The sequence below is a fragment of the Carcharhinus amblyrhynchos genome, chromosome 5 (genome assembly GCF_965287045.1).
Source record: "Carcharhinus amblyrhynchos chromosome 5, sCarAmb.v2.hapA, whole genome shotgun sequence".
Classification (NCBI taxonomy): Eukaryota; Metazoa; Chordata; class Chondrichthyes; order Carcharhiniformes; family Carcharhinidae; genus Carcharhinus; species Carcharhinus amblyrhynchos.
Window position 1 is genome coordinate 49310481 of NC_137328.1, and position 22687 is coordinate 49333167.

At 41.5% G+C, this 22687-nt stretch overlaps 1 pseudogene; it reads left to right on the forward strand.

Annotated features, from left to right (window-relative positions):
* The first annotated feature begins 17766 nt into the window (after positions 1 to 17766).
* On the forward strand, positions 17767 to 17920 carry LOC145343602 (U1 spliceosomal RNA; annotated as a pseudogene).
* Positions 17921 to 22687: the final 4767 nt, after the last annotated feature.

A 22687-nucleotide genomic window follows, 5' to 3' on the forward strand; every position in this document is an offset into this window, starting at 1 on the left:
GTATGAGGCCCGACTACATTTATACGTGATGTACGGCTAAATCGGCCAGACATTGTTCATTTTTTCCTTTCACCATTCACAATCCAGGGTGAGATAAAATGCCTGGGCTGAAGCAAAATAAAAGGAAATGTTTGAGGGTCGATGTGTTGCATGTTATGCTGGTAGTTCCTTGACTCTGAATGATAGAGAATGTTTGCAGCATTTTGTTTTGATACAAATGTCATTGGAACAATTCTGCAGCTCCCCGAGGCAGCTGTCATCCTTCAGGGAGTTTGTTGCAAAAGCTCGCCTGCACCGTCACTTCTCTCTGCACCCACCCTCTTCACCCTCCCTGGCAGTGCCCTATTTTGTGGAGTATGTGTTTCATACTGGCTGGCTGTTAATTGGCCAAACAGTGTGAAATCAGGCTCTGGGACCAATCATGGCAGGAAGCATGTACCATGGAAGATTGTGCCCGTTTCCAGGTCTGTTGCGTGTGCTCATCCGACAGGCAAAAAGTTCAGGCCAAGTAGTCAAACCCATTTGGCAGGATTTTACAGTAGAAATAATGGTGAGGCTATCAGCATTTAACATTATTAAAGTGTAAATTGAGCAATTTCTGATGTCTACTCATGCACAGTTAAGTCTGGAAATCAGGAAATTATTGCCAAGTTTTCCTGCTCTTCCAGAAGCTTCACCGTGCAAGTTTCTTGCAAAGAGACTTGGCATTGCAACACATGAAACACCATGATGTTGCTACAGTTTATAGAAATGTACACACCAAACTCACCAGAAAATGTTAGAACTTGTCCCTTCCAGTATAAGAACATTTTGAACTGTGTGATAAGTTTTAATTACTGTCAATCTTCCTGATGCTGAAAATTAAAATCAACCGTGGAGTCTCATTTGTTCAGGTTTGAATTATTGTTGGAGATTTTAAAAATACAGGGCACGATCTTACCACACCATGCTCCTGCTGCAGCGAAGACAGTGTGTGGTGACAAGCCAAATCCCTGTTCATTGCAGCAGGATGGGAAAATCCCGCTTGCATGAACGGTCGAAAAATTCAGGCCATCCATAGTCATTTTTACTTGCATCTTTTTTTATCCTTCTCTCTCTGGATCCCATCTTTCTTTCCTTCATATGATTTTGCTTTCTGTACACAATTCGGTATTTGGAATACCTCCTGCAATAAAATGGGTTTACTAATCACAGCAAATTCTAAGAAAAGAGTTCAGAGAAATTCTGTGGGCAAGTGACGTCACCGCAAACTGCCAAATACAGCCCATCCTTGTTTTATCATCGCCTCCTTTTGCCTTGCAACATTATCATTTTTCCTGTTTCGCTTCACAGTGCTGCACTCCATCACAAACCTCTCCCTTTTATTATTTTGCCATGCCGCCCACCCCCACCCCCGCCTTTTACCTGGATTTGTATTTTCTCAAAAGCTCTTCAACTCTAACATCTTCTAATTTTGATCAAAGGTTGATATTGATCCGGAACATAGGAGTTCTCTTTCTTGTTTTGCAGCTGTCTGACATGCGGAGTTGTTCCAACATTTTCTGTTTTTTTAACTCAGGAAGTGTTTTGTTTTCATGCTTACCAAACAATCACACTTTGAAAGTTTTTAAACTTTAACTGAGTTTGTCAAAACACAAAGCTACAATGGCTTGCCGTATAACATACTGAAAAAATAATTACAATTGTTTTCCCAAAAAATGTTATCTTTGTCCACTGCAGTAGAAAAAAAACAGCAAAATGAATTCAATGAAATACTACATCCAACTATTAATTGTGAAACGATGTAACATTGTTGATTAGACCATGCTGAGCAGCAGCTAGTTTAGGCCTAATTAAAGACTACTGGAATTTCTTTACAAAGCACTGATATCATGTGACAAAGAAGTCAGTCACTTAAACAATGGTACACAAACTATGAAATGAGATGATTTGACTGCATGACAGAACCATTGAATCCCTATAGTGCAGAAAGAGGCCATTGGGCCCACTGAGTCAGCACTGACTCATCACACCGAAGTTCTTTCCTCTGCCCTATCCCTGTAACCCCACACATTTACCATGGCTAATCCACCCAACCTGCATGTATTTGGTGTGTCTTTGGTGTTGCTAATCAGACATCTGCCAACAGCTTAGGAAAAACCTGTAGGAGATTGAATTGTTGATCTGATTTTGCCAAAGAATGATATACGGTACATTAACTCAGTATAACCTTAACTCAAGATTTGGGTAGTTTCCCTTTCCCCCAGAAACTGACATATATTGTGCTATACATTGTAAAACTAAAGCCTTGAAGGGAAAAATATAATTAATAAATAATAAACTCCCAACACCAAAAAGGAATAACATCCCACACCTCATGCTAAACTGCTTCCACCCCATGCTCTGCCACCCACCTCTCTAAGAGACCCGACTGAACCGCCATTCTTACAAAAACCTGCCAGTATAGCCCCACCCATCCAACACACAACAACGTCCCTCACTCCTCCAAAGGCCCCTTACCTACCACATGCCCCTCTAAAAGCCTCCAACCAACCCTTGCCCTTCGGACATTCCCCAATTTCTGCCCATCCCTCCAATAGCCACAATCCCCTCTCACCCCTCGAATATCCCCAAATGCTCCTCACCCCTCCAACACAACCCAAACTCCCTCCCACTCCTCCAACACATTCCAAATTCTACCCTGACCATCTTGCGCAACCTACCCCCGGGTTACTGACACATCTGCCCTACCACTGCTGCATCCTTTTGGCTCTAAAGTAGAGATTTCACTTAACCATTTGTCAGCCAACTGTGCTGTGCTGTGCTGCTGCTGATCTTTGACAGCTTTGTGGTTTTCTGATGGATTTTTTAAAACTGGAGCCCTGAAGTTACCCAAGGTCGGAGGCAGCAGTGCAGCAACTCAGTGAAATTGAACTGAGACTGACAGACGTTGAAAAGATCAGAACTTAGTTCAAAGATTCCAATTTTTTTAAAGTTGATTTTTCATGTCTGCAGCTCTGCCTCCAGCTGTTCAGGCTGATGGCCAACAAGAAGCGCTACTGATAGACTGGGCTGGGTGGAGGTGACGCAAGAGTTTGAAATGTGTTGGAGAAGTGGATATGATTTGGGTTGTGTTGGAGGGGTGAGGAGCATTTGAGGGCATTGGAGGGGAGATTGTGGGTGTTGGAGGAGTGGGCAGAGATGGGGGAATGTCAGAAGGGCAGGTGTTGGTTGGGGGCTCTTAGAGGGGCCATTGGAGGAGTGGGGGGTAGATGAGTGGGGCTATATTGGTGGACTGACTGAGAGGCCCCCAATCCCCAGGCCACTGTGTCTTTGACACCATCTGCATCCGTCTCTCCTGGGCCCTGGGAGTGAACAGTGTATCTCCTTAACCAACGAGGTTAAAGCAATTAGAAATAAACATAGGGAAGACAGAGAATGAGGATGAACTAAAATGGGTGAATTCAATGTCAAAGTAGGTAGAGAAAGAGAAACATAGGGAATGATGAGATCCACATCACCCACAGAGCACCGGTAATATGTTAATCACTTCCAATTTGCAGCTAAGATGGGTTATAGACCTTTATCCTGTCCAATGACTGCAGGAAGGTGCATGTCCATCTGGAGGCAGGCAATGACCCTGAACAGGATGATGGCAAGAATTTTCAAACCCCCCCACACAGCCCCCAACCACTCCAGTATGGGACAGTGTCAAGTGACCCACTGATGAGATTTAGATTTATCACTCAGAGAGATCTTGAGTATTTTCCAGTTTGGCCAGGGAAGTGCATTTACCCTTTAGCTAATATCTGCAAACGATGTCAATCAGCATGTTCTCCTACCTTTTGGCATTGAGGAGTTGTCCTCATAAATGTCTGTGCTATTGTAAGAAGGGGCGGGGCATACCAGAAGGGCCAAGTATGCCCCCCCTACCCAAATTCACTGAAGGCAACCTGTGTGCCCTGCTATGTGCAGTTAATGATCAACATGACCAGTTCATACCAGCTGGACACATGCTAGAAGCATAGAAAATGGGAGCAGAAGTATGCCATTTACCCATTGAGCCTGCTCTGCCATTCAATATTTCAACTCTCTTCCCGTAGCCCTTGACATCTTTAGTGTGTTAAAATCTATCCTTTTTTTCTTAATCCATTCAATGACTTGGCCTTAAAAAAGCACCAGTAGACTTGTCAAACATGATTTTCCTTTCATAAATCCATGTTGACTTTGCCTAATCCCGCTGATATTTTCTAAGCTCCCTGTCATCACATCCTTTATAATAGATTACTGATATCAGGCTGACCAGTCTGTAATTGTCTGGTTTCTCCCTTCTGTCTTTTTTAAATTGCAGGGTTACATTCGACACCCTCCAATTTGCTGGGACTGTTCCAGTTTTGGAAGATGACAGTCGACACGTCCATTGGGCATGATTTTCCCACTCCGCTGCACTGGTTGAATAATGTAGCGGGACAGGAAATTTGAACGGGAAGAAAAAAATCCCATTCACACCTGGTGTTCAGCAGGCCACGATTCTCCTGGGCCACTTTTTGTGATGTGATCAGCCTTGTGCCCTTGGTGGGATTGGAGGTCATTGAGGCTCCCTGGATGGTTGGAGGCAGCTGTGAGGTGGGGGAGGGGGGGTGGTGTCAGTGCCTCTTTTGCACTACCTGTCAACTGGGACCCTGGCAGTGCCAGATTGGCACCCTGGCAGTGCCAGATTGGCACCCTGGCACTGCCAGGGTCCCAGGTTGACAGGTAGTGCAAAAGAGGCACTGACACCACCCTGGCACTGCCTGCTTGGTAAGACGGGAGGGAAGGGGGAAACACTGCATCTGGGGATGGGGGCTAGTGGTGGGGTGATCGGGGGTCAGGGGGATGTCAATCTAAGGCCAGTGATTGGGTGGGGGTGGGGGGGTTGGCGATCAGAAGGTTGGTGATTGGGAGGGGCGTTTGTCAGGGGGTGTCTGGGGTGGGGTGGCCATCAGGGTGGTCTGTGGGGGCCTGGCAATTGGGGGTGTCTGTGTGGGGAGGTCTGTGAATGGTATCTGAGGGGATGGTGAGGGCAACGTCTGTGGGAGGGGTGGGGATTGACAGATCCCCTATATACTGTGTAGATGTAGACCACCCCCACCTGCATAAAACTCCCTACTGCCAAATAAATTGACAGAGTGTGGGAAAATTGTGTGGGGTAGCTCGCTGAAAAATCTGGTTTTCAGACTTTTGTGACACTTAGAAAATTCTGGGAAAATTCCGCTCAATATTTCCATGGCCACCTCTTTCAGTAGCCTCAGATGTAGATTACCCTGCCCTTGGGTCTGAGCAGGTGGTTGAAGAGGTCCACAGTGTGCATGTGGTGAGAAAGGCTTGGTCCCAGTGCCACAAAAGATCGGGTGGGTATGGCATCAGTATGAGCATTCTTGGTCCCGTATCTCTAGCACGGTTAGCAGCTAATCAAAGGTAGGATAATTCCACAAGTACACAGCTTTCTAGACCATGTTGTCGTGCATTTCAAGCAATGGTCTAGTTATATAGTGTAGCCAAACGGGCCAGCTAAAATGGCGTTTTGTAAAGCACTCTGGGACAATTAGGCAAGAAACTAAACTGACTGCAGTTTAAAGACAGAGACAAGCAGGCTGCAACCCTGATGAGTGAATAAACAGGATATGGGTCATCTCCAGGATGAAAGGGACTTTATAGTCACACTGGCTTGTTTCATCTCCAGGATGAAAGAGACTTTCTGGTCACACTGGGTTGTGTACCAGACATAGGGGCACCGTGAATCCTTATTTAGGAGGAAGGTGTGTGACCTATGTGCCTCCAACACTTACAGACATGGCCGCTGGGGACACACCCAGAAATTGGTGTGGTAGCACCTGATTGAACTCTTATCGATCAGGGTGATCAAGTCCTGATCAATTGATTGGCAATGGCCAAAAAGGGGCGTGAAACCAAACTAGCTATAAAGGCTGCTGCACAACCAGGAATCTCTCTCTCTCTGACCCCACGAATGACGACAACGACAGAGAGCCACCAAACCCGAGAAGGAAGGAAGGAAAGAAGATCGGAGCCAGAGTGCCACACCAGACCAAGGGACCAGACTACACAGATGACTACCACTACCAGCGCACAGCTAAAGGCCAATATCTGCTTGGGTACTTGTCAGTCACACAAAGTTAAGTCAAAGTCTTGTACTTGAATTCTAGTATTTTCCTGTAAGATGACTTATTGTTGGTCGGGTGGGTGATTATTGATTGTGTGGGTTTATATAAATATTGGTTGTACTAACAAGCTGTCTACTAGTAGTTATTTGTCCACCGTGTAATGGTTAAAACAGACTGTGCAGCAGGCAACAATGGTGAGTGGTTGGCAAGATCACCATATGACACATGAATGTAGGCTATCCATAGGTGCTATCCTTTTGACTCTGGACACCCTGCATGAAGGAAATGTAACCCCAGTGCTTCGGAGCATTTCCTTTGTGAATACCTTGATGCAATGGTGTGCAGCAGGCTATGTATCCCACTGAGGTCTCTATGTGCTGCCTGGAATGAGCCTTTTGTCAAGGAGTACAGCATCAGTGTGACCTTCAATGTGACAGGCATCGGATGGTCCCCCAGCGCAGTTGGATGTGATCTCCCCTGTAAGCATCTCGTAAAGTCATATCACTGTAGGTCTTGGAAGCCTGAGTCTCCTCCTGCTCTGAGTCTTGCTAAATATCTACCTGTACATTCATGGGGCAGCAGAAGATCATCGGCTGCTCTGCTGAGGGTTTCTGGGTTCCGCCTGACCCTTGGGGCCTGGCGCTCTCTGTCTCCATCCCAAAAAAACCACAGCATCCTGAGTCTCCCGGTGTTCCCTCTTTCCTCTCACCTTTCTCCTCATCCTAACCCTCACTGTTGGTTGTGTCTCAACTGAGAACACAATGGTCCATTTCCAAGATTTTGGACTGCTGGGTATTTGAGACAAAAAAGAACACTCAAAAGATCCCTCTGAATCAGAGGAGACTCCTCTTGATGAAACAATATTTAAAAAATTCTTCTCCTCATTCACATCAGCAGTCCCTGTAGTGTTAAATGTAAAGCTGAGACTCTGATCTCAGCTCCAGTGTAAAAAGTCACCCAAACAAACTTCCCCATTAAAATAAATGGATCTCCACCTGTTGTGATTCTCACCCTGAAGGCATATTAATGCCTTCAGAGCATATTATTGCTGTGAGTCAGCTTGTTAACAACCTTAATTGCCTTCTCAAATGCCATTTGAATAACATGGGCTTCCAATTTTATCAGCTGCTTGCGTACAGTATTATTGTAAGCCAACATGATGTCAGAAACAAAGCCCAACATCATGACACACAATATAATTGTTCCACAATATAGAAGTAAAATACTGCTGATGCTGGAATGTGAAACACAAACAGAAAATGCTGGAAAATCCAATCCGGTACAACAGCATCTGTGGAGAGAGAATACAGCCAACGTTTCGAGTCTGGATGACTCTTCATCAGAAGCTTAAAGTTAATTTATTGGTCACACATAGGCTTACATTCACACTGCGATGAGGTTATTGTGAAAATCTCCTAGTTGCCACACTCCAGCACTTGTTCAGGTACACTGAGGGATAATTTAACATGGCCAATTCACTTAACCAGCACATTTTTGGACTGTGGGAGGAAACTGGAGCACCTGGAGGAAACCCAGACAGACATGAGGAGAATGTGCAAACTACAGAAACAGTGACCCAAATCGGAAATCAGACCCGGGTCCCTAGCGCTGTGAGGCTGCAGTGCTAACCATTGTGGCATCATGCTGCCCCAGACCATCAGAACTCTGCAAAGTACCTAACGTTCCTGACTTGGGAAGGTATTATTCAGCCCACAGAAAGAGAAAGAAAGATTGGATTAAGAGAAGTAAGAAAAATGCAAAATTTGCTATTTTTTAAATCTGCAAAAGCTATTCACAACTTGGAGGAATGAAACTCCACACTTACAATTGTTCACTTTTGGGCCAAAAGAGTTCATTGGTAGTCATTATTAACTATCACATCATTAACATGGTATTTATGCTGTAAGTTATTAGATTAACATTTTGTGGCAAGTTTACTGGACAATTAATGTACAAATGCAGCAAGTTCATGACCATCATGGGGAGATTAAGCAAAAGACAGAGCAATGCAAATTTACCAGCAATCAGTAGCAATTCACCATTCGTGGCTTAACTCCTCTGCTCTGCAAGTTGTGGCCTCTTAGGCACATTTTGCAGCAAAAGCTGGGCCAATATTTTGGACCCCTGCCACAAATCCAATTCTTTCCCTTTCACTGCTTCAAGCTAAATCAGTGTGTTCACAATATAAGTTGGTACTTTGTGAGCCTCTAACATCATGCTCTCCCTCAGAAAAAGTCAAGCAGGCTGCTTTGTCATACATAATGTTGAAATACTTGTGTGTTCTTGGAGATGCACTCATCCAGGCAACTGAAACATATTCCATCACACTCTTGACTTGTTCCTTGTAGATGGTGGACAGGCTTTGGGAATCAGGAGGTGAATTACTCGCTGCAGGAATCCTTGTTTCTGACCTGCTTTGTAGCCACATTATTTATATAGCTAGTCCAGTTCAGTTTCTGGTCAATGGTGATCTCTATGATTTTGCTAGTGGGGGATTCAATGATGTTAATTCCATTCAATGTCAAGGGGAGATGGTTAGATTCTGTTTTGTTAGACATGGTCATTGCCTGGCACTTGCATGGCACAAATGTGATTTTGTTCAAAAGCATCCATATCTGAAACTCTCCTGTTCTCTCTACAAACATTGCCTGAATTGCTGTTTTTTTTCAGCATTCTAGCATGTGAACTTTATTTTGCTTTTTCTAGCCTGTTTTATGTGCTTTTCTGTGATGGAGCACATTACACCAGAGAGGTATGATTCAAACACACTAGCACAACATCATATATCTTATAACATTTTTGCTATCAAAATTTTCCTGCTGTTAACACTTATCCTGGATTCCATTTGAAAGTGTTCAAACTGGTGCCTCCAGAGAGTATCTGTTGAATGCAACAATTTACTTGAAGTGGGCAATCTGCAGATCTACTGTCTGATTTGAAAACATTTCACACAACCATGACACACATGGCATGACAAATAGATAACTGACTAGCCCACTGTTGTGTAATCAACGAGGGCCTTTTGTCTCTATTACTGCTCAACATTTCAGACTGAAAATCAACTACACAAGGAAAGATGCATTAGACAGATATATACTGTGAATGCAGAAATTCTACACTAGTTTTTCTAAAAAAAACAGTTCAAATGCAATGGAAATAGGCAATGCCTAATGGAAAATAATGTCAGTACAAATGCATTTCATTGAAAAGTTTAATGTTCTGAGGAAGTAATCATTGGATTGTGAAAATAGGAATAAAATATACAACAGAAAATACTAGACAGCATGAAGAATTCTCAATATTTTGGGGTTAATATTCAGTTGGAACTACAACATGTGTACTGGTAGGAGTAAGCATGACTCTTTGACTTGGTATTTCCTACTAATAGCCCCCAGCAGTAGGGAAGTATAGGCTGAAATGCCTTCACTTAGTTTGTTCTGAATACGTTCAGTGCACAGGTTATGAGGTTGCTGCAAAGCCTCTGTCATTTCATTAACATGTGGCATTGAGGTCTTGTTACTCTGGTTGTGGGAATTTTGGCTGGTTGTTTTATACAATGGTGAGTCATGCGTCCCTGTGGTTAAGTTGGGAATGATATCATGTGCTGACCTAGATAGCATGTTGGTAAAAGTGACTGGCTGACAATATTCACTTTTAGGCCGGAGTAACAGTGACTCTCTTTAATCCATTTCCCATTAATGGCTACCAGCAGCGAGGTATCCTGGGTAAGCGTAGTACTGACTCCCTCCCTTCCTGCCTTGTGAACCCAGGTGACCCCATGAACTCCAACTGACACCCCCACTCAGTGATCAGTCCTCCATTGACCCTTATCCCCTAACTAACCAATGCTCCTGACCAAATAACCCTCTTCCACTGACCATTGGACCACCCCCTCCAGCATGCAATCCTATCCAATTTGAATACAATCTGGCCATTTCCCCAGTTTCTGAAAGTGGCTGGACTTTTTAACTTCATGGCAGCTAGTGCTGTAAAAAAAAAAGGGGTCTGGCTTAATTACCTCCAACTTTCCTCAACTGGGCAGCCTCGGGATTTTTGATTTGATTTATTATTGTCACATGTATTAATATAAAGTGAACAGTATTGTTTCTTGCATGCATACAAAGTATTCCGGACATAGAGAAGGAAAGGAGAGAGTGCAGAATGTAGTGTTGTGGTCATAGCTATAGAGAAAGATCAACTTAATGCAAGGTAGGTCCATTCAAAAGTCTGATGGCAGCAGGGAAGAAACTGTTCTTGGGTTGGTTGGTACATGTCCTCAGACTTTTGTATCTTTTTCCCAAAGGAAAAAGGTGGAAGAGAGAATGTCCGGGGTGCATGGGGACCTTGATTATGCTAGCTGCATTTCTGAGGCCGCGGGAAGTGTACGCAGAGTCAATGGATGGGAGAATGGTTTGCATGATGGACTGGACTTTGTTCACGACCCTTTGTAGTTTCTTATGGTCTTGGACAGAGCAGGAGCCATACCAAGCTGAGATACAACCAGAAAGAATGCTTTCTATGGTGCATCTGCAAAAGTTGGTGAGAGTCATAGCGGACATGCCAAATTTCCTTAGCATCCTGAGACAGTAGAGGCGTTGGTGGGATTTCTTAACTATAGCGTTGGCATGGAGGGACCAGGACAAGTTGTTGGTAATCTGGACACCTAGAAACGTGAAGCTCTTGACCACTTCCACTCACCCCCACTACATGGTCCTTGTTGGCCTGAATCAGAAAGTTGGGCGAGAAAGAAGCAGCTGGATTTCCAGGTAAGAGACTAGGAGTGGAGTGGCACTCCATGGCAGTTCAGGTTCATAATGTTGGCTATGTTTGCTGCTCATGCAGTTATACTGTTTTACTCTGTGTTTTCGTTACTGACAGAGATCAGCTTTCATATCAATTATACTTTTCAGTTCCTTAGATACTCACGGTCATTAGATTTTTATTTGCAATGAAAGATAAATGAATGTAGTGTGTTTTTAAATTAAAAATGGAGATTTGTTACTTTACTAGATGCATGACCACTATCTAATTGCATCATTTTCTAACTATTAAAACATCAGTCTACATTCACGCAGAAAAATTCTAAAATGCTTACAGATCAGTTTGAAAGCTTTCAGAAATTACAATCCGCAGATTCAGTTTATTAAATTGTGTTGGCTTAACTCTAGATAATGTGTAAAGTTCAAATATAACAGATGGTAAAGAACCTAATATAGTGCTGTTTTATTAAAAGCGGAATCTATAAATTCTCCACAGAGTTTATTTTTTGAAAGGTGGGTTTTGCTGCATGTGTAAATGAGTAGCGGCAGCCATTTTGTGTTGGCAGGAGACACAGTGTATTATGTATCCAGTATCTATTTTTACTTATATAGGAATGTTGGCTGTAATGTCCCCTCACCCTGTAGTTTGATCCTTCCTGGACAATATAAGTGGGTTTCAGCCAATGTTAGTAACCATGGTCTATGTGCGAGAAGACAACTTGCTCCTGTTTTCAGATTGAAGTTGATAATATGTCTATTGACACAAATATCTGCATCCCAGAATGTGTACTTGGGGTCTTGGATCTCACCCAGGAAACATTTTTGATCCTTCTCATATTGAAATTCAGCAATTTTATTAACGGTCTTGTGTGTGAAGACTTTTTCCTTGTTACTTGTAAGTTTAGAGGCTTTATTTTGGCACATCTTATAAAAAAAAATCTTTTGTGGTGAATGCCACAGTGCTGGCATGGTTTGATAGTATCATACTTTTCCTCCATATGATGTCTTCTTTCCTGGAGTTTCTTTGACATTCCTTTCCTTAATAAATTGTAAAGTCACTGGGTGTTTGTTTTTGAACCAAGATTTTGCTTCACCTCTCAGTATTCCCTATTCTGTTTTTGGATTTCTCTTTGCCTTACCAACTGTATTGCTTTCTCCAAAGTTAAGTGGATTGTAATTGGTTAGATAGGGTGTCATTGTTAACACTGACTACAATGAAATCTCATATTAATACTGTTTTAAGATCACCATATTTGCAACCTTCAGCCAGTCTATAAAGGCCATGAATAGAAGTATCTATTGGTTTAACTGATTTCTGGATTCTTTTGTTGAATTTGACCCTTTCTGGAATCTTGTTGCTCCTTAAGTTGAAATAATTATCAAAGGCTTTTAAGACTTGTTCAAATTTGTCGGATATCCTTGTTCTGCAATATCATCTATTATTGTTCCAGTAGAGTATAATAATGTATTGACCTCTCAGGCTCAGACTTATTGTTCAACAGTTTGGGACCTTAAGAATCTTTTCCTCTAATGCCCAATTCTGAATTTGATTTGGTCCTCCCATATGTCCTTTGGTCCTTCCATATCTCTTAGGTAATGTGAATTTGGAATCCATGGTTGCCTTACGCTTCTTGATGGTTTATTCTAATTTTTAAACTTCTCTTAATGTAAAGCATTTTCCCGCACTGATCAGCCTATTTTTGATTGCTGCTTCTGCCACTGACCTTTTTAAAGTATTTGTTTCTTAAACTTCACAGAGTATTCTTAAAACTATTTTACACTAATGTAACTAATATATTGTCTTCACTCCATTTCACCTCCCCTCCCCTCCCGAACATTGAATATCTGCAGCCACTTATTCCCCCCTCCCCCTCGATTGCTGTCTCATGGTCACCATTTGTAATGGTGCTGACCTCAGACCTGAACTGTTGGGTGTAATGAAACCTGTGCTTGCTAAGAATGCCATAGCCAGTGCAGCCTGGCTAATGCACTGTTCAGTTGAAGATTTTTAACCTTGCTTAAGGGTTCCTCACCCACTCATGAATGAGTCGAGAACAAGAGAGCACAGATTTAAAGTAATCGGAAAAAGAAGACAAAATGACATGAGGAAAAAGGTTAAGGTCTGGAATGAATTGCTCAAGAATGTGGTACAGGCAGGTTCAATTGAAGTATTCAAAGGGGAATTAGACATTGACCTAAAAAGGAGGATTCTAATGGGCTTCTGAAAGAAGGCAGGAGAATGGCAATAAATGAATTGCTGATTCAGAGTGCCAGTGTAAACATAATGGGCCAAATGGCCTCTTTCTGTGCTGTAACATTTCTGAAATTCTGTGAAAAGTTACATCCCAAGCATCCATGGGGAAGTGCAATTTAGCAACTTTCCTCACATACACCCATACAGAACTCTACTGCTGACCCACAAAAGCTGATGAGATAGTTTAAGATGTGTGCGTGGTCTTTGATGGTTTGGAAACTGAACCAGCCTCTCCCCTCCTGTCAAAACCACTGAATGTTGGGGAGGAAGCCAGCTGCTTCCCAAAATAATTGTAGATAATGGCTCAACCAGTGCCCTGTGTTAGTGAGTTATTGAAAAAGAATTACTGAACCCACCTACATTTACAGCTCCAGGCCCCGAATCCCAGCCTCATTCTGTCTCCTTTGGACATGTACTACATTAACACTGTGCCAAACCATGGATGATAAGCTCAAAGCAGGAAATAATGATGTCTCTATTGCTGTCCCACACGGTCTAACATTGATGACCGTGTAAAGGCAGGTAGAGAGTCTGGAAATATCATTGTAATATAATGATACAGTGTCTCTGGGTGTCGGTCAACTTTCTGTATATTCTGGCAAACTGCTGCTCAGTTTATAGCAGTGATTTGTCAGAAAAGCCATAGATTTTTGTAGTGTTGTTCAGTCTCATGCTGAAGAATGCTGTTTGGGTGAGATATGACCTTTAGAAAGCTAGCAGCAAAAAGCATGGAAAAAAGTAGAATAAGCAGGAAGACTATAAGAACAAGTGAGCCAAAAATTAAATCTCCCAAATGTTCAAATGTTGCTCACAATATTTTTAGTCCTGATCAGACTGTAATAGTACCTCTGCAATATGGTCACTCTGTTAAATATTGTTGATTGTACACTTGTGGGCTGCATTTCGGGCAGAAAATTAGGAAATTTCCTGATTTGCTGGACCCAGCTTGGTAGGAGGACCCCAAAAGGTGATTCTTCCTCTGTGGAACGGATGTGGAGTTGAATTGGACCTGTCAACCCCTGAAGCAAAGCCTAGGCAGCAAGTTCCAAGCTGGTTAGAAGCCTGATGGTTCTCTGGGACTTCGTACCAGTTGTTTTGTCTAGTGACTTGTGATACAGTGGGTAGTGTCTCTATCTTTTAGCAAGAAGCTCCAGGTTCAAGTTCCAATCCAGGATTTGATGGTCAAGGAATATGCATTCATAATGTGGTTAGACAGGTTGAGTATCAGTCTGCAAATTCTTTCAATGTCCATCAGTGGCAGGTGGTAAGAGTAAAAGAGATTCTGGTCAGCCAAATGGCAAAATGAAAATTGGAGCCTCATCCATTACTATTCATTTGTCCAGACTGCAACATGCATGTCACAACAGAGCCTTGGAATCCAGGAAGGGAACATCAATTGGCTCAGTTGGTTGGACATCAATCTGGCCCAGATTGGCTGGGGGTGGAATTAGGACTTTCCTCCCTACCCTAACTGTGGTGTTGGTTATGGCACTGTGGATCAGATCTGCCTGAACTGAAGAAGGCCCCATTAGCCCTCACTCCTCATATCCCTCACCCCATCTTCCCATGGCACTTCATACCTTCCATACAAACCCAATGCCCATTCATTTATTCCACTTACCCCCATGGCCCATCATACCTTCCATGCCATGTCCACAGCCAATCATCCAATATTTACCAGTGGAAAGATGTCAGGAAACATGTTTGAAGATAAAAATAAATCTAACAATGTAGTATAACTCTCACTCTTATACACTTGATAGTGAAAAGCATTCCCATTCATAGAACCCTTTTAAAGCTTTTAAATCTCCTAAAATGCCTAGCCTCTTACAAAAAATAAAGTAACTAATATTCAGACTTCACATCAAAGAAAGCTAATCCTTGAATAGACTCTTTAAACTGTCAGTCAAACCGTGAACTCAGAACCTGCTGTTAAAATAATTTGAAACACAGCCAAGCATAATGATAGTCCTTAGGAAAATGCCATGAAAGAATGTTTTTGAAACTGAACAATCGGATGCCAATTTTTTTTAATATAACCTTCAAATGGGGTGCAGCAGAGGGTTCTTTTAAACTATCGCTGATGTTTGCAGCCTGTATTTTTTAAGTTTAAATAGTGGGGAATATAAAAAAGACTTCAGATCATGGTAGTTACACACAGCTTATTCACTCTTCAACAGAGTTTATGTCTGATCCATCATTTCATGTCTCCTACATTATGGACGGGATTTTATGGCCTCGCGTGAGGGAGACCAGAAACTTCTGCCCGGACATTCCCATTTTCTGCCCCTTGCTCGCTCCGATTCCATGGCAATTGAGGTGATAGAATTCCGGCGTGTGGGATATGACCCTTACAACAGCCAAAATGGCCTTGCTGAGTTTGGGGTTTTCTCCTTTATTAATCCTGCTACCAGCAAAAACGGGATCTTGGGGGGTGGGGGGGTAGGGGGAGAGCGTAGGGTGGGGGAGGTGGTTCTTCTGCATCCAACAATTTCAAAGGTGCACAGAGTTTCCATGACTTCTTGCAAATCCAGCTCTTTGACTTGTTAAATGTAGTTTTTTTAATTCTCAAAATGTTGACAGCATGGGCTAGTTCACACTTATTGCGAATGTCCAGTTGCTCCGAGAAGGGGTTGCCTTCTTCCTGTTGCAGTCTGAGTGGTGATGGTAGTTCCATTTAGTTATTATACCAAAAGAACCTTTTTCTTCTTGGAATCTTACCTTACTTGAGGTTATTCATCCCTGTGTACCAAAGACTCCATGCAATTGACCCTGAATCCGTTCTCTCCCTACCTAGATCAGGGTCAATGGTTCATAAACTCAATGTCCTTTTCAATGGCAGAAACTACACCTGAAACCCTTAGCCACACTTTGGTTTGTTTTATTTGTCTTCAAACCCTTTTCTCCTTTGTAGAGTAAGAAGTCTCACAACACCAGGTTAAAGTTCAATATGTTTATTTGGAATCGTGAGCTTTCGGAGAGCTGCTCCTTCATCAGGTGTAGGGCTCCTTTGTAGAATGAGATGTGAAATGTTGGAAGGATTTTGCAGGCTGATTACCAACCTGCTTTGAACCATGCACACACTCGTTCCATGGCCAACAAGTACCGGAATTAGATTTGATCCCTGGGCTTTCTGGCTCAGATGGGTGGGCTTTGAAGTGAGCCACTTATGCTTTTCCACAATTGGTTACTTCCAGGCTCCTCTTCCAACAGAGAAGCTTGGAGAAATGAAGTTGTGAGCCACTCAATACTTTCACAGCTCTGCTCTTGTAGATACATTGTTAATCATTGTAAGCTCCTTGTCAGCATTAATTTTCACGATGTGAATAGTGGGGACTAAGAAATGTTGACAACATTGAATGTTAGGAAGATATGTTTGGGTTTTCTTTTGTTGAAAATAGCCATTTCTTGGCATTGGCCAAAATATTACCCATCATTTGTCACCTGGATGTGGTCCAACCTGGGTGTAGGTGGCATGGACTAAGATTAAATTGCTGTTGTGAACACAATTTTTGGACAAGATTAGTCTAGTAATATAAGCGTACATACAATCTCATGCTACTAAAGTTAAAAGCTGAACAAATAAAAGGTAAAATCAAAGGCGATTTAATAACAGTAAATTAAAAGTTATTCAAGAAAATTGGTACAATTTCAAATCAAACATTATCCAAATAAGGCAGAACTAAAACATAAAGAAAAATACTGTTGTGAATAAAATTAAGGAACAGTGTAAGCCCATCAGATAATAATTACAGTAATTAAATATAACTCTTTGATGTAGAACTGATATTGGCACCAGATACACTGATAGCAGATAAACACATTAGCAATGCTATACTCTCTCAAACACACACTGCTGGAAAAAATACCACTTGGAACAATGTTGTCCAAAATATTAACCACTGGCCAGATGTGACTTACTAGGAATGACTGATTGCATTTTTCATTAGCAAATAAAAATGAGCAATTGGCACTATCATTAGGCATGTGATCTCAATATGCATATTTGAATCATAGAAAATCATAGAAACCCTACAGTGCAGAAAGAGGCCATTTGGCCCATCGAGTCTGCACTGTCCATAATCCCACCCAGGCCCTACCCCCATATCCCTACATATTTTACCCGCTAATTCCTCTAACCTACACATCTCACGACTCTAAGGGGCAATTTTTAGCATGGCGAATCAATGTAACCCATACATCTTTGGGCTGTGGGAGGAAACTGGAGCACCCAGAGGAAACCCACGCAGACACGAGGAGAATGTGCAAACTCCACATTGACAGTGACCCAAGCCAGCAATCGAACCCAGGTCCCTGGAGCTGTGAAGCAGCAATGCTGACCACTGTGCTACTGTGCATGATGTAAGCTAAGTACAAGGAACGTTGACGGTCATAGAGTTTAGGATCAACGGTATAACACAAAGATATTTGCGAGTGTTCATAATTCCCTCATCTAAAAACTAAGGAAAAAGTCAAGGAAAGTTCCTTTTCAAATTATTTCCAGTTGTCGGTGAAAATAATGAGTTCCTGAGCAGAATGTTTATTGCTGAGAATTTGGCTTCCATCTTGACCTTGAACCCTGCTCTGTATGGCTCAAGCTTTACTGTTTCTGTTCTTTCCCTTGGGGTGAAACCATGATCAAGCAAATGGTTCACCCAGGGCGAGGCTATCCCATTGCACTCCGGGTGTGCTGACGCCTGCGATGTCCCCAAATGCGGGATACTCAACTGCAAAATTTGCGGTCTCGTCTCTCAGGATTTCCCTTCCCTTACCCCATTCCTGTCCTTTTCTTACAGCTATCTCCCTCAGGCATTTTCCCTTCATTCTTGCTCCTCTGCCTTCTCTCAATGTAATTTCCACAGTCAAAGGATTAAAAACAGTAATTGAGAAAATAATGATGCGCTAACTGTGAGTTGACAATGATTAATTGACAATCCCTCTTTAAAGCTGCACTAAGATCTCTGATAAAAACCATTCCAAACTTGGGTGAAAAAGACAGTACTGAGTGGTGCCAACTGTTAAAGTAAATATTCACATAAAATACATTTACATGTATTGTGCAGAAAGTATTTTTATGTGACTAAAACAGTGTCATGGTAGGCACAATATGGGTTAGTCAGTGATTTTTAATCAGACAACACTAACTTAGAACCATTATTACAATTTTTCAAAAATGTAATTTCAAAATGATAAGAAACTGAAATCAGTGCATTTCTGAGGAATGTAAGTACACAGCTATAGAATTACAAATAAATTGGCACTTATGTTACAAAACATCTAGACTAATGATTGTCTTAGGTGTATTATAAATGTGGCTATAAGATAATGAACATGAGTTTCAAAGTGATAACACATCCTGACCACAAGGACAAAAGAACGATCTAAAAGCTAAGATTTATGCAAGTTACATTAGTTATAGGAGAGATACAAAAGTGTCCAGAGGGGCAATTTTTTCACACAAAGGCTGGTGAGTGTCTGGAATAAGCTGCCAGAGGTAGTAGTAGAGACGGGCACAATTTTGTCTTTTAAAAAGCATTTAGATAGTTACATGGGTAAGATGGGTATAGAGGTATATGAGCCAAATGTGGGCAATTAGGATTAGCTTAGGCGTTTAAAAAAAAGTGTGGCATGGACATGTTGGGCCAAAGGGCCTGTTTCCATGCTGTAAATCTCTATGACTCTATACAGAAGCTTTAGGGCAGAATTTTACTGGCATATCCACCCGTGTTTTGTACAATCCCGCCTGAGTCCAATGGAGAATGCCATTCTCCGAGCCTTCCCCACCCTGGAATCAGGGCGGGTGTGCCGGTAAAATTCTGGCCTTAGTGTTTGGAAATGCTTCTTTATATATAAAACTAGCAGAAAAAAACCCACACAAAAAAATACATTTCACTGGTCTGTAATTGTAATACTAAAAAGAATTAACTGAGAAAGCTCTGTAATGGTCAGTGTTTAAGATAAAATGTCCACTTGAATAGATAACACTCTAAATCTCAATTTAGGCGTTAGTTTAATATGAGAAGGACCAATAGCTATAGGAAAATAGAAACATAGAAAATAGGAGCAGGAGTAGGCCATTTAGCTCTTCAAGCCTGCTCCACCATTCGTTAGGATCTTGGCTGAAAATCCAACTCAATAACTTGTTCTTGCTTTCCCCCGATATCTTCTGATCATTTTAGCCCCAAGTGCTATATCTAACTCCTTAAAAACAAACAATGTTTTGGCTTCAACTGCTTTCTTAGGTAGAGAATTTCACAGGCTCACCACTCTCTGGGTGAAGAAGTTTCTCTTTATCTCAGTTCTAAATGATCTAACCTGTATCCTCAGATACCGGGCTCTGAATTACTCTATCATCTGCAACATGCTTCCTATATCTACCCTATCTATTCCTGTTAGAATTTTATAGGTTTCTATGAGATCCCCCTCATTCTTCTAAATTCAAGTAGTGCTAACCATTGTGCCACCTTGCTGCCCCACTGAGCCAGTCACATCTTTCAACTAAATATTATCTCAAACATGTCAGCCACATAGAACACGTGTTATTATATTCCAAATAAGTGTTTATGAGCTTATATCATACCCGGGAGGTTATGGTGTCCTTTACCTGGATACATTTCTTATTAACAGCCTCACATGGTGCTCTTTACTGACTTGCCCTATCTATTCTGGGTTGGTACTTTGAGATCCAGAGTGCTTGACAGAAGCTGAAGTGATGGGGATGTTTCCTGATCATACCTGCTACCAGTTTTCTCAATTGATACAGTTCTAGGGGCTTGAAGGGTGTTACATATTCTACCAATTGTCATGAGGAAACATTTTTTAAAAAGGAGCAGGAGTAGGTTATTCTGCCATTCACTATCATGGCTGATCTGGTTTGGCCTTACCTCCACTCCCCTGCCTGTCTTTCATGACCTTTGGATTCCCTTGAAGTTCAAAAATCTGTTCAACTCTGCCTTGAATATATTTAATGACCCAGTTTCCACTACTCTCTGATTAATGAATTCCAAACATTACCTGACCTTCTGAAGAAGAAATTCCTCCTCTTTTCTGTCTTAAATGGGAGAGTCTTATCTTGAAACAATGCCCTAGTTGGAGATTCCCAAACAAGAGAAACATCTTCTTAGCATCTACCATTTCAAGCTCCCTCAGAATCTAACATGTTTCAATAAGATCTTCTAAACTCCAATAAGCATCGGCTCAACCTGTCCAACTTTTCCTCGCAAGAGAATCTTGTCATCCCAGGAATCAACCTGGTGAATTGTCTCCAAAATAAGAATACCCTTCCTTTTATAAGGAGAGCAGAACTGTACACAGTACTCCGAATACAGCATCATCAGTATCTGCTTACTGTAGCAAAGCTTGTAGCAAGATTTCTCTGCTTTTATACTCCACCTTCCTTGTACTAAAGGTTAATATTTGTTTGCCTTCCTAATTAAGTGCTGTATTTGCATGCTAACATTTTATGATTCATATATGAGGACACCCAGGTTTTTCAGACAGCAGAATTTTGCAATACTATCTCCGTTTAAATAATATGCTGCTTTTCTGTTCTTTCCACCAAAGAATACAACTTTACATTTCTGACATTATACTTCAATTTTTTGTCTCTCACTTAGCCTATCTATAAACCTTTGCAGCTTCTTTGTATCTTTCACAACTTGCTCTCCTACCTACCTTTATGTTGTCAGCAAGTAGACAACAGTAAATTCAATTACTTCATCTAAGTCATTATGGATTGTGAATAGTTGAGGCCCAAGTACCCTTTGGCGCCCCTTATAGTTTGTCAACTTGAAAATGATCTATTTATCCTAATTCTCTGTTGATTTTAGGATTGGCTAACTACCCCAATAGCATGAGCTCTTGTGTAGTATCATTTTATGTCATATCTCACTGAATGCCAATTGGAAATCCAAATACACATCTGCTGTTTCCCCGATTGTTACATCCTTAAAGAACTCGAATACATTTGTCAAACATAATTCCCCTTTCATGAAGTCATATTGACTCTGCTTGATGATAATATGATTTTATAAATATGCTGCTAAAGCTTCCCTGATAATGCAGGCATTTTTCCAATGACAAATATTAGGCCAGGGATTAGTTGGCTGAATCCTGATTGTCTTCATGCTAATTGAGAATCTCGATTTCTGGACGATTCTTTATTCAGTGGGGATTCAGGATTCCTGGGGCATTTTCTCATCCTACCAAGGATGGGGCTACCAAGAGGGACTGTTGGTCACCATTTGCCAAGGCTAGAGAAACCACTCTTGGCTCTACATCTTTTTCCTTTAGATAAGCACGTTTTCTCACCTGAGTAACCAGTTAGAGAATCAGTTTCTAAACTAAGGAAGTGAACCAATCACATAAAACAACTTCAGTTTTGGGCATTGAAAGCACCATTTCTCCAGTACTCCACATGGTTAGTTATGAACACGAGTCCAAAGTCCTCCCTATACTATGGTTCTAATTTATTATTTGCGAAGTCTGAATGTTCATTATTCAAGTGTGGATCTTGATGCTGTGTTTGTAGGCTATTTGTCTGTGGAAGCATCATAATTAAGCTCAATTCTTTCCACAGTTTAAGTCAGCACGCTGAACATATGCTTGTTGTAACTGCTTCAAACCTTTCAGCTGATGGTGTTAAAAAAAAATTAAATTGTAGATCTAACAGCTGGCTTTGATTTGGGTAACTAATTATAGGAATTCTTAAAATTATTCTTCATCATATGATCTATCATGAGAGAATCTAGAAGATGCTAATTTGGAAACTTGCAGTTTGCATGCACATGTTATAATTTGCCTCTAGGGTCTGGATTTAAACTCGGCAGAAATCAGAGGTATGAGTGCAGAAAATTGATTTGTTTTTCATAAATCTAAAACCTCTTCATAGTTGGAACTAGGAAAATATTCTTAACAAGCAGTTCACCTTTACTCGTATATGTACTTCAGAAAATGCAATAGTAAGAAGCACTTTAAAGGTTTTATTCTTTATCGCAACTGCATGTTGGAAGTTTTTACTTGGGGACCATGGTAACCTTAATGGAATCTCTAGTGGCAGTTGGTCTGGGTTAAATATGCAATTTTGTAAGTTTCATATTGACAGTTTGTAAATGTATGAGTAGACTAACAAAAGGAATAGTGTCTAATAATAGTGCAGTTAGAGTTTATTATGGAGGAGGGTCACAGCATGAATGATGTGGGTTTTTTTCTCACAGAGTGGACTTTAGACCAATGCTTCCTAACCTTTTCAGCAACTCTGCGCATTTGGATGAGACAAACAATTCTACAGCACAGCCACTTTTTTTCAGCTGAATCCATTGCTCATAAACATCATATTTTCTTACATTTACCATGATTACGGTCAGGAGCTGCACAAACTGAAGGGAAGTAGAGGGCACCGGAAGCGGGGACTGGAAGGAGGGCAGCCATCTGGCCTGGCCTGGGAGTCCAGCCTTAGACATCCTGTGGGGCATCAAACAAACACACCAGAACAACCCAGATTCACTCCCAAGTTCCAAATGGTTAAACTGATA